The sequence below is a fragment of the Fukomys damarensis genome, unplaced genomic scaffold (genome assembly GCF_012274545.1).
Source record: "Fukomys damarensis isolate Sample0158 unplaced genomic scaffold, DMR_v1.0_HiC HiC_scaffold_35, whole genome shotgun sequence".
In the NCBI taxonomy this organism is placed as follows: domain Eukaryota; kingdom Metazoa; phylum Chordata; class Mammalia; order Rodentia; family Bathyergidae; genus Fukomys; species Fukomys damarensis.
Genome location: NW_022900947.1, coordinates 51,777,076 through 51,790,263, shown reverse-complemented (window position 1 = coordinate 51,790,263; position 13,188 = coordinate 51,777,076).

The following is a 13,188-nucleotide window of genomic DNA, read 5'->3' as shown; positions in this document are numbered from 1 at the left end:
AGAGAGAGAGAGAGAGAGAGAGAGCTCTGAGAGTATATAAAAACGATTCAAAGATGATTCAGAAGCTGTATGTCCAGTGTTCCAAATGGTGCTATGTCAAGATGGTTGTCAGCAGCAGATGATGAATCCACTCTTGGAAATCTTGAATTCTGAGAAATAACTTACTTCTCTTAGGCTCAGCGGGTGATTGTGAGACAGATTTAGTTAGGGAGGTTGGAGTCTGAAGGACATGCGGTGAATACCTAACCAATATAGTGACAAAGTCAGCACAAGCATTCGGCTAAGTGCTTTCCAGCATAGATTTCTCACTGTAACCCTATGAGATGTACAGTCTGATGTTTTTCATTTTATATGTGTATTAAGCAAGCTAGAGAACAGACAATATTTTAGCAGAAGTTTGTTGAGTGGATTTTGCTTACAAAACTTTTTGGAGATGTGAGAGGAGGAAAGTAGGTTGAAATGGAAGATTAAAGGATTAAAAATGATCAAGATTTGCTATATAAATACACCATGTCCCCCCAATGAATTATTATGTATTATAAACATATAACAAGAAACAAAAAAAAATGACAAAAAAAATCACTTTTGCAGATTGTGGAGTAAGATCCAGAGAGAAGAATGGTTGAGATTTGAGGAAATTAGGAGTTGTTTAAATAAAAGAAAAATGCAGTTGATCTCTATTGCCTGCTATATGAAAGCAGGAGATTTTCAGATCTCTCCTAGAAGCCACTGATATCTTCACAGATATGTTTAGCTCTCACCCAAACCTGTGACTGTCACGAGAGAATAATCACTTTTCCTTTTCTTCTATCTTTCAGTGTTCCCACAAGTTCACTCATTGATTGAATACAAATATGACCGTTAATGGCAAGTAGGAATTCATTTCTAGGCTTTTTCTTACTGAGGAAAGTTTTTGATGAAAAATACCTAACTCAAGACCCTGTACATGTGCACTCACACATGCTCATGCATGCACATACATGCACACATGCACACACACACATACACAATTGCACACATGTGTGCCTGACATAGTTTAGTAAATTAACTTGCATAAGAATTCTAGGTAGCAAGTCATAAATTCAAGATTTAAGGCTAAGTTTTGTTTAACATAAAATTCATTTGTTTAACAGTTATGTGGTATTGACAGAGAAGCAGGGGCTTAGCCATGTTGCAGGTATTGTAGACAGGTAAATTAGTGCTTGCCTGTGTCATGAGATAGCAAATGAAAGGCTTCAGCATGAGGATTTTCTGAAGAGCCCACAAAGTTTCCCTTGAAAGAATCTTCTATAAATCTGCAAAGCCCAAATTTAAACACCCTTACCCAATTTGTACTCTTTCCCCTTGGTTTGACTGTGGAGGCATCAAAAGTATCTTCTAGTGAAAGAGGAAGCAAGTTAGTGGGATAAGAGCTGAAAATGACCACATTTCTTCTAATGAGGCAGCACACATCTATAGGCAAAGTGAGTAGAATGAAAAAAAAATCCTAATTTTGAATAAAAATTTAAGAATGAGTCAATATCTAATATCACAATTATTGAATAGAGATTTCTTTGTGGTCTAAAGTTGTCTGGAACTTTCCATTTTCTAAGAGTCGGGATAAAAATCATGACATTGAATTTATTTTCCATTTTCAGCCAAGAGAAGATTATCTCCACTGGATAAAGTTTAAAAAGGAATGCAAAGTGAATAAACAATTACATATGGTCATTTTGTCCACATTTTGAATGTAAAGTAGTTACATCAATATTTAGGAGGGCTGGGGATTTGGCTCAGTGGTTTCCCGCCTGCTTCACAAGCCCAAGGTCCTGAGATCGATCCCTGCTAACAAAAAAAAAAAAAAAAAAAAAAAGTTTGGGCTGGGGATTTAGTTCAGGGTGCTACAGCCTGCCTCACAAGCACAAGGACCTGAGTTTGATCCCTGGTAACAACAGCAGCAACAACAACAACAAGAAAATTTAGGAAATTCTAAGCTAACATAGAAAAGCTTATCACTGAGTGAAATGAAGAAAAACAATAAATGTTAGGGGAAAATAAATCTCATTTATTCCACAGATTATTTGATTAAGATTCTTCCATGTTAGTTAATTTGATAGAATGAATGAGAATATCTGGGGTTTACAGGGGTAGAGAGAAAATTGATGAAACATGGAACATGGCTTAGACTTTTCCATTCATTTTTTTAATTCTTTAAAAATAATTTTACATTTCAAATTATGAAATAGACTTTTTTCTTTTGTCTAGGAAAAGCAACTTCTGATCCTCATGAGTTTTTACTTGTTTAGGTGTTCAAATTACTGAGAATACTGTTAGACAAATATCATTTTGTCTGTATCTTCCCTTTCCTTGTTTAGACAAAATCTTGTTTCTTTGTTTTTTATTATACTATCATTGATAAAGCTCCATTGGTATGTTTTATATGTGAGAAACTTTAGAATAGTTTCCAATGTACAGCTGCTACAAAATATCCTAATAATGCCTTCTGATTTACTTTTTCTCTCAACAGTTTCTGGCTAGTTTTAAATGAGAAATTATTAAAAATGAAAAAGAAAAGAGGAAATGAAAAGTGATAAACCCAAGTATTTTATTTATAAAAGTTATATAAGACCTTTGAAAGTGAGGGAGGCAGGCAACCAACTTTCTGGTTATCCTGTCTCTTTTAGACAGAAGATAACTTCTTCTCAATCAATTTTGTCTACTCTTAATATCCATTGTTCTTAGAATTCATTCTTTGATTTTTGAGAACACGAACTTGCATTGAGATTATGATTTCAAACAAGATTCCTTGTTTGGATTTTTTTTTTTTTTTGCTATTTTGTCACCAGTTTTGGATTACTGGGTTCTCTGTATCATTTTGGAGATCCTCCCACTGAGACCATTGGATGGAGGGTCTGTGCTGGAAGGCTGAAGAGTCTGCCCTGGAAGCCTGAGGGAACAGGAGACAAATATCCAAAGGCAAAGACAAAGACCAGAGCTCCTCTGAAGAACCAAAAAGGAAGACTTTCTTCTTTCCTTTTTTATTCTATCTAGATTACAAGTCCACGTCCAGATTAAGAGGTTCATTGGCTGCCACATGGACACTAGTACTGCACCACCAGAGCACGGAACCATGCTGCCAGAGCACAACATTGCATGGGCTGCACAGTATCTGAATCTGCATCGCAGAGGTGTGGGTAGGGGTGGTGTAAAGGCCCTGATTATGAGCTCGAGAAGAGAGCAGAAGTAAACAACAGAGAGAAGACCTCTCTGAGGCTCCTCAATAAAAATTGAAGCCCACTGGAACAGAGAAGAAATCTCTGCAATAAAGGCACACTGGACCACTGTGGTTGGTAAGTTGGTGGGATCAGCACCTTCTTAGAAATCATACTTGTTTGGAGAAAGGACAGCTGGAACCTGTAGTAGAACCATGAAGAGTTCAATCCTGCTGGAGGTTAGGGACCACAACTTGGGCCTTGAAGCCAGAAATCAGCTTAAATCTCAGTGCACCACAGCTAGCTGGCTGAGACTATTTGACTTAGATCGACATAGTGTTTCTCACTTTTTCTACCAGGACAGAAGAGACATACTCAAAGGGAGGTCCCATATATATATATTTTTTTCTTTTCTTACTTTCTCACTGTCTCTCTGCCTTCTTGTTCTGCATTTTTCTCCCCGCTTGTTCCTGTTCCTGTCCTATTTCAGATTGTTTCTTCTCTCTTTCCTTTTCTTGACTGTCATTCTTATAGGAAGGTGGATATAGTTTCTAGCTTCCCTATTGCTTTTAGTTTGTTCTGTGCTTGTCTTTGTTACCTTGCTCTGCATTTTCCTCTTATCTTCAAAAGTTTCCCCAAATTTCCCAATTCCTTCTAAATCCTTAACCCTTTAAGGGTAAATTTCGCCTTTGAAAGGCTTATTTACTACAAACATATTTTTTGGCTAGTCTTCGATTTTGATCCAGCTCATGCAGTTAAAGGTGACAGATTAACTGATACCACAGATGGTCATTTTCTAAACTGTGTTTAATGGTATTATTGATGGTGATTGTATCAAATAGTCTAAGGTGTTGTGATTGATCTAATCAGTTGTCCTCCCTGGTACACTGGAAATGAGATGGCCTAAAGGTCATTAGAGATGCAAAGCTATACCTGAAAGACACCTCTGAGAAGCAGTCACTCCATAAGGGTTCTAAATACAAGCAATAAAGATACTCATAATAAGAAATATTGAAGTATCAGCTGAGGAGTTAAACCAAAAAATAGCACCACCCACAACAATGGAAATGAGAAGACACCTAAACAAAGCACAAACCCAGCTCACCACAGGCAAATTACACAGAGGGTCATCAAGAAGATCATACACCCTCACAAAGTTGGATTTATCCCAGGGATGAAAAGATGGATCAACATATGTAAATCAATGAGTATAACACAATATATTAAGGGAGCCAAGGACAAAAACTATAGGGTCACCCCAATAGATGCAAAAAAGTAAAACATTAAATGAAATCCCAAATCCATTCATGATTTTTTAAAAATCCACAGAAAATTGGAATAGATGGCCAATTCTCAAGGTTATCTATGTAAAACCAACAGCCAACATCATACTAAATTGTCAAAAACTGAAAACTTTTGCACTAAAATCAGGAACAAGACAAGGATAGCCAATGTCACCACTCCTGTTCAATATAGTTCTGAAAACATTAGCCCCAGAAATTAGACAAGGAAATAAATAAAAGCAATAAAGATAAGAAAAGAAGTTAAACTGTCATTATATGCTGAGGATATGATACTCTAGGTAGAAGACCACAAAAATAACCTCACCCCAGAAAGAATGGCTGCTATCAAGAAAATAGCCAATAACAAATGTTGCTGGGCCTGAGCGCAGAAAAGAACCCTTCTCCATTGTTGTGGGTGTGCTGACTGGTGCAACCACTGTGAAAGTCAATGTGGAGATACCTCAAAGAACTAGGATTAGAGGTTTCATTTGACCAAGCTGTTCCCCAGCTGGGTATCTTCCCATAAGCATTAAAAGAATCATTCCACAGCCATCTATGTCCACCCTCGTTTGTAGCAGCAGTTTTTAATAGCTAAATCTTGGAAATATCCCAAGTGCCCATCAACTGGAAACTGGATGAAGAAAATATGAATATTACTTAGTCATGATGAAAGAGAAACTAGAGACATTTATAGCTAAATGGATGCACATTGAGGCCATACTCTCATGTGAAGTAAATAGAGCACATATCAGCAAATACTTAATAGTTTCGCTGGTGTGATAAACTGAATGCGTAAATAGGATCTAAATGAATAATTGAGAATGTGAAATAGGAAGAAAAGGTAGAAAGGGGTAGGACCAGTGGGAGGGGTAGCAGAAAGGAGAGAAGGGAAAGGAAAAAATACGAGAAAAGGAAAAAATGGAAACAAAGTCTTTGTAAATGGGGTGGGGGTTGAAAGTAGGCCAGGGGAATGGGAAAAAAGAAAGAACCAAGATCTGTCATGTACAGGTACAGATTCCCAATGATGAATGTAACTGTATTGTATACCTAAAAAGTACCAATAAAGTCAATGAGAAAAAAAGAAAAAAACTATAACATAAACGACCAAATGGTGGAGTTGAACTTACAAATGTTATCTACGAACAATTGGAAATGTCAAGTCATATTATTTTTTCCTGTAGAGTAATTATCAAAACAATCTGAAAGTCATGTATAAATTCCCAAATAAGCCAGTCATTCAACCCTAAATTTTTCATCTGAGAAATCTGTCAGTTGAGATAATTCATAGTAGTAGAAGTGAATGACACATCAGGCCACATCTTACAGGTACACCCTAATAAATATCACTAGCTGCTCTCTATCAGGAACTGAACATCTATTATTGCCTGATCTATTTAGACATGAAAAGTTTTTAAAATATGATTTTGCATTGCTTCCTCTGTTTTGGACAATGAATAATGAATATTATATTATGCTAATGTCTGAACATTTTACTTGTAAAATTATTCCTGCAAGTTCCAAGAAAAATAGAAAATATTATCTTTTTTTTTCAACTAACAACTTCAACTTTTAATAATGGAAATCATTTTGCCATTCAAGAAACAATTTTAGGGAGAAGAGTCCAATGCAGTAAAGTTTCCAAATTGCAATTTGTAATGCACATGACAGTGGGCAGGGTCCTGGACAAATACAGATGAGGAAGCCTCTTGTAGACAATCTACTTCAATTTAAAAAACTCAAAAATGTCCATTAGCTTGATTTTCTAACAGTGTCTTGATATGAGAAACAAATGCTTCACAAACTATCAGTTTACTGGAACAAGTAATTAAAAGACCAAGTGGTTGATAATAGCATACTTAAACCCAAGCTATAGTATGAATAGAAAATGTTATCTTCTAGAAATAGTACTCATATCCAACAGAGAGTACACATTCTTCCCATTGCACTTCTTTCCATATATAAACGGGCTGATTCTTCACATCAACCCTCAGAGTCTCATACTATTATCATCTCCATTTTGCAGATAAAGACACTTAGGTCAATGCAGTGACTTGCCTAAGTCTCAAAGCCCGAAGTCTCAAAGATTAGTCTAACTAGTCTCTCCATAGCATCTAATGATCTCCACTTCCTAATCAGATATGTTAATGTTCTATTGATGTCTTAACAGATAGTCACAGATCTGCAGTTTAAAGCAAAACAAATGCGCTTACTGTCTTCTAATTTCTTTCCTCTGAATGTCTGGGCACAGTGTTTTGCTACATTTCTGTTTCCTCTTGTTAAGTAGATGCCTCATTCTCTTCAGTCTACATTTCTCAGTATATTTTGTTTTTCCATGTCTACCTATGAGTCTTCACAGTTATTTAAGGACAGCCAAAATAATTTTAAGAATGTTCCTTTATTATAAAAATGTAGAATCCAGTCTCAATCAATTTGAATTAATTTTTACTTCTTTTCCATTTCTTTGGTACATAGAGTCACTCTTAAATAAATTATTATAATTTCTATAACTGAATATTCATACAGATTTTTTCTCTTATAGATTATAGTCATGTTGATAAAATGATTTCTAGTTGATTTTTCATGTTTTCCATATCACTCAAAAGGCATCTTACATATTTGGAATAAATTAATGAATGTTTTCTAGTGATACTGATGTTATATATTTACACAAATTCATAAAGCAAAAGACACGGCCAGTATAATTAAAATGGACAATTTAGCTTAGTAGTTGTACATGCTAATATTTGGAATCATACCAAAAAAGCAACTGTTTAACTGATGGGCTGGTTTGATTATTGATGCGGATTATGGTTGCACTGGCATAGAAGAGGACAATGAAAAATGTAATCTGATACATTCAGTGTTTTTGTTGCCGTGATATTTTATATATGCCAGGATGGCTTTGAGAAAACAGGCCACTTTTATTGAATTACATCTAATAATATTTGAAAATAAATGAAAAGCCACATTTTAAAATATCTTGGAAACGATTTTAATTTTGTTGCCAACATTCTGCTATCCCATTTGTTATCAGCGTCTATTCATGTCTTTCATTTTAATATATTTGAAACATATCAGAAACGCAGTTTCAATGACAGCACTGAAATTGACTAATTAGAAGTTATATTCATGAAAACATAATTACTTTTTTATTCAATAGTGGCATTTTTTTGTTGTAGGACATACATTGGGTATTTTCTTGTGCCTTCATTTGTAAAATGAGGGTCACAATTTTTAAATAAATCTATTAGCATTATAATGTTCTTGTATAAAAAAGTTTTCAAGTGGTTCTTGTCACATAGTGAAAATTCAACCGGCATCACATCCATTTATTACACCTGTTAATATTTGCACTGCTTTGTTTTCAGTATGTGGATTCTTATTACATCACTAAATATTCTTTTTAGTCCTTGACTGTAATTAGAAATGGGCACAAATTTTCTAATTTTGAGTCATGTTACCAATGATGATATGACTAATAATTGCCACATTGTGTGATGTTTGGCCAATGAAGATCAAATTACTTTATATATTTATATATTTGTTACTTTAATCAGTGTATGCTATCAGCAATAAGTGATTTCATTCCCTTTGCTTTTAGTAAATTCATAATTTTTTATTCTAAAATATATATCTAATGCAAAAAATCAGTCATACATTTTTTAAGCTTGGGTTTAATTTAATGTGTTTATATTTTTACTATCATTCTAGAGAAGAAAGAATGAAACTTAATTGAACCAACCAAATTAAGTAAAAAAAAACAAAATTTTTCACTAAATGTTAAAGAAAATGTTTTTGTTGTTGTTATTGTTGTTGCTGTTTTTAAGCATGCTTGCTTGGGAGTTGAGAGATCTATATTCCCATGTAATACCTATGTTCAAGTAATCTTGTTTTCTTGGGAAGCTTTTAAATTTATTTATGCTTTATTTTCTTCTACTTAAAAGACTCACCTATTCCTACTTTTATCTCTTTCTAGAAAGTTCTGGTAAGGGGAGGTTTTAAGTAAGACCAGATCTTGACTTACCTCATGAGCATGTTGGCTCTTGTTCATGGTGCCTGGAAATGGTATTTGGACTGCCCTGAGGGTGCCTCTTGCAGAGAAATGCTGCAGAGCCACCATGCCTCATTCCTGTCTAATATCTTCCCTGGTATCAACTGTTGTCTATGGTGGTCTTGTGAATCTAAAACCCTAGGAAAGTTCACAAAGACTAGTCAGTGATTGATAGTGGTGAAGAAATGGGATGGATTTTAAAACCACTGCTTCAATTTGAACAAGACACAATGAGATTTAGAAGGATGGCAAGGGAGATGTCAAACAGTATGGTATCTAAGTAAAAGGGCTCATCCTCCTGTGGTGGGAATACTAGGCAGCTTATGATGGAGCATAGCTCTTCCCTGTGGGAGAATAAAGATAGAAGCAAAGCCAAGAGGAGGCACCAGGAAGAAGAATGACTTATTCCGTAACATCCATCAAGTGGAATTAAAATTTGATGTGGATGTTTTTATCACTCATGAAATTTTGAGGTTGTTTACATGGACTTATCTGCTCTATATTTTCATGTACATAGGATCTTTCTGACTTTTCAGTTTGCCCTGCTTAACATATTGGTAATTGATACTTAGGTAGGACATATTGGTAATTTGTCCTTTTGCAGGAAAACTAGTGCTTTCAAATACAGGTATCCTGTTCATATTCAAGAAAGAAGAAGGGGAGAGGGTACCACCCAACTTTATTATAGGGAAGCATACATTTCCCAGAACCTACTAGTGGGCTTTTGTTTACTGGTTACTCTCCATTGCGACTGAGAATGGTCACTTTCAGTTGCAAAGATAGGTGGGAAAGTGGATCTTTAGCCTTTTCTAGACTCCAAATTGAAAGTAGAACAAAAAAAGCAAGTTGGGAAAGGGTTGTTTTTCTAGCCAAAAAAAAAAAAAAAGAGGCCATATGAAGAGATCTGTATGCCATGTTATTTATGAAATGACTATAAATTTCAAAATGATTAACTAGCATGGTTAATTATAAAAGGTAGGATTTAGAAAAGGAATAAAATAGTTCTAAGCTTTTAAATTTATAATTTATATAATAAAAGTCATTCAGCTTTTCTGTAGAAATTAATTCTCTATCAGGGGAAAAAATTGTAGAAAGAAGAATTGTTCCCAATGGAATGGGTTCACTTATGAAGAAGAAACCTCTGACAATTCAAATTCAGGATGAAAATTATTAAAGAACATTTACTATAGATATTATATAGGCAATTTTTAATTAGTTTAAAGAGAGGACAAATTTACTCCGAATTCATTCCAGCAAATTTGTATTATAAGTCTAATGTCCTTTGTATCTCTTCAGTTTATTTCAGGGTCATTGTAGACTTTCTAATAGAGGAGCAACTTTACATTAGGCAGAATTCTGGAATTACCACTGAAAAGGCTTTTTTATTTGGCTCTCAAAGAAGGCCTATTATTTCTATGAATATAATTGCTTAATCGTTTAATAAGTTGTCCTTTATTTAAAATGACACATTGCAAACCTCTGAGGCAATGAAGAGTGAAGGTGATATACGAAGACTTTCCATTGTTTCACGGCGCTTTCCATTACAATCTGACCATTGGATGTGCTTCTGAGTTACACTGTTGTTCTCATAGCTCACGGAATATAGTTTGTAATAACAATCATCTTCTCAAATTGGTCATTAAGTTAATGACCTGTTTATTAGAACATCAACCTTGGCTTTGCCTCAGTTTCTTAATTAGCACATCTGTCATCTTCTACTGGAGGTTAAGAATTTCTGTGTAAAGGACAGCTCTAGTAATGATGGCGCCATTAACAGGACATCTCTATGTATTTGGACGGATCATCAGTTTTGCATTGGCCTATCACAGACAGGATCCTGCGAGGCTTTAAGAAATTTGGCAGGCCCAGACAGTGAAATTTAGACAGCAAATAGAACAGTGTTAGACCTCCTTTGTGGAACATTTGAATAGAAAATTATTTATCATCTCTGTTGAGAAAGATAATCCCACAAAACAATTTGCTGTCCCTTCATGTGCAGAAGCCATTCCTACCCTATTGGTAAACAAAGCTGACCAAAATGCAAGCTCTTCTGCAGGGAGGAATGCTCTTCCTCCACACACACTCCATTCATTCAACAAATACTGCCTATCCCACCTTTATGGACGCCATCAGAAGGTCCCAGCTAAACACCTGTGATGGTTACAGGCATTGAAGCACTGGCATTTGAAGAAAGGAAAACACGGCATTATCATTTTTTTAAAAAGAGCTGAGAATTTTTAAACTTTCCTTTGAAATTTTAGACTGGCAGGCCATGACACACTGATAAATACAACAGAGCAAACAAAAAAAATCCCATGTCTCTTTATATTGTTAATTTTTGTTGTTCAAAAGAAAATGCAAAGCAAATAAATAAATATCTAGTAAAACGATGATGTCAGGAGAAAAATGCTGTTTAACTATGATGTGGCTTCAATCCTCTCAATTACCCTGTAGAAAATATGAATCCCCTATAAGTGATGTTTTACTACCTCTTTTAACAATAAATACATTTAATTATTCTTCTAGTTCCATTTTAATTATCATGGCTGGTGTGATAAAGTGGCTTTAAAAGGTGAAAGTATCACGAGTTGTCTCATGAATCCAGGACTCCTAGGCCTTTGAACGACAATATCAATCATATCATTAGCTTCAAAAAATGGAAATAATCAAACAATGCCATTTTTATTCTGACTAGCTCTGTATTGGAAAAATACAGAAAGGTTACTCTTTTCTATTTGGATAAATTTGGGGAAAGAATTTAAAGGAGTCATAAAATTTTGTTTATTTATAAGTACTATGATGTTAGCTGTAAAATTATAATTAAATATATGAAATTAAAAACTCTTATTTTCAATTTACTGAATTTCATACTCATGCTCATGTGCGTATGACTTGACCCCTACCATTTTCTACAACCTCATTTCTCCACTTTCTTAGTCTCAATCATCTACTTAGAAAATGCTTGATATATTACCAAACTGAAGGGCCATACTATCCTAACAGTTGTAATGCACCCCCATTTCATTTAGCTCTTTATTCAAATGTCACTTTTCAGGGATTTTTCCCTCCACAGGACTAATTACTATATAATATTATGTTACTTATTTTTTTCCATTGTATTTTTTTCCCACTACAATATCAGTTTCTTCAAATAAGGTCTTTGTCTTCCATGTCTTCTACTATATCCTAAGTGCCTCTAATAAAGTACAGCAGAGAGACTGAAATACAAACACATCCCAAATTATCTGCTAACAATTAATTTATGCAAGTCTCTGCAGCGCTACAAAAGATTTTGAATGGGACATAGTTATAGATAATCAAGCCCAAAATAGTAATTGCATAGTTTTCAATGTTTAGGAAAATTATATATGCTATAGCCAGTCAAAACCCAAATCAAGATACAGACCAAGGACAATAGCTTTTTAAACAGCAATGGGACTATTTCCTTTCAAAAGTATCTGTAGATCAGATATTTTGCTTCCAAGATGAAGTCACACAATCCCAAGTGGTAAAAGATGATATTATACCTATTATATTTACATGCAGTTTGAAATGGGAATATTCACTTTATTTAAATACCTATTAAAAACCCAAGCAAAGTTCAACATAAGAAAAAGAATATGAAAGCACGCATAAGATTAAATTCATCCTTCCAGGTTATTTATTTTGATGGGTTTGAATACGATTGGATGAAAATTTTTAAATCTTTGTTTCATTCTGAGTTGCTTTGGTCAGATTCCACAGGCCCATTAAATTTTAACTTAAAGCCTACTTTGAAATTTATAAGAATTATCAAATTTCAAAAATGAGAATATTTCTTTGATGCTTTTTTCACAAATGGTGATCATATATCCTGCTTCACCTAGGAGAATCTTCGCCTACTCACAGGGAGGCCAATGCACATGTGCATATTAGGAATACTTGCTTTTGCTCTGGAAATGTTTCCTTGGATAATATATTATATGGTCATCCAACTTTGTGTGAGAAAAGTAAGTACTGATCTTTCAGGTACAATGAAGCCTCTTTGGCGCTCTATGATTTTTTTTCTTACATCGTGGATTTTAATTTTAAAAAGCAGGTGCACTTTCAAGAAATAAGAGAAGCCAGCATACATTGATTGCTGCTTTGACCTCATTATGTTGATAAGGGCATTTGTGAATATTGTCTAAGTTAAGATAATAAACACCCCAGGTAGAAGGTTAATGACATAGTTAGCATCAGTGGGGTGCCAGACAGTTTGTCTCTCTCTCTCCCTCTCTCAAAAAAAAAAACAAAAAACAAAAAAACAGTTCAAGCTGGTAAACCTTCTGTTCTGTCCATGTAGAACAAAGAATTCATCATGTTTCTACAAATGGAATTTAATTTTAGAAAAGGAATACAATTCAAGAAGAGGCAAACAGCATGCTGAGAATTAAGCAATTGGCTGACTACATTGTTTTGCCAAATAACAAACTTAAAATGTACTCAAGTCATTTGTAACAGCAATTTTCTGCAATCTTTTCAGCCTCCTGCTATGATGTGCTAATCTAGATGTTACTACTGGCTGACACCAAACACAGCACTATGACAAATTTATGACCTGATGAGTCATTTTCTGCATTCATTCAGCTAATGAGCAAAACAAGTCATTATTTTTAAGCTTGATTATCACTCCCTTACTTAA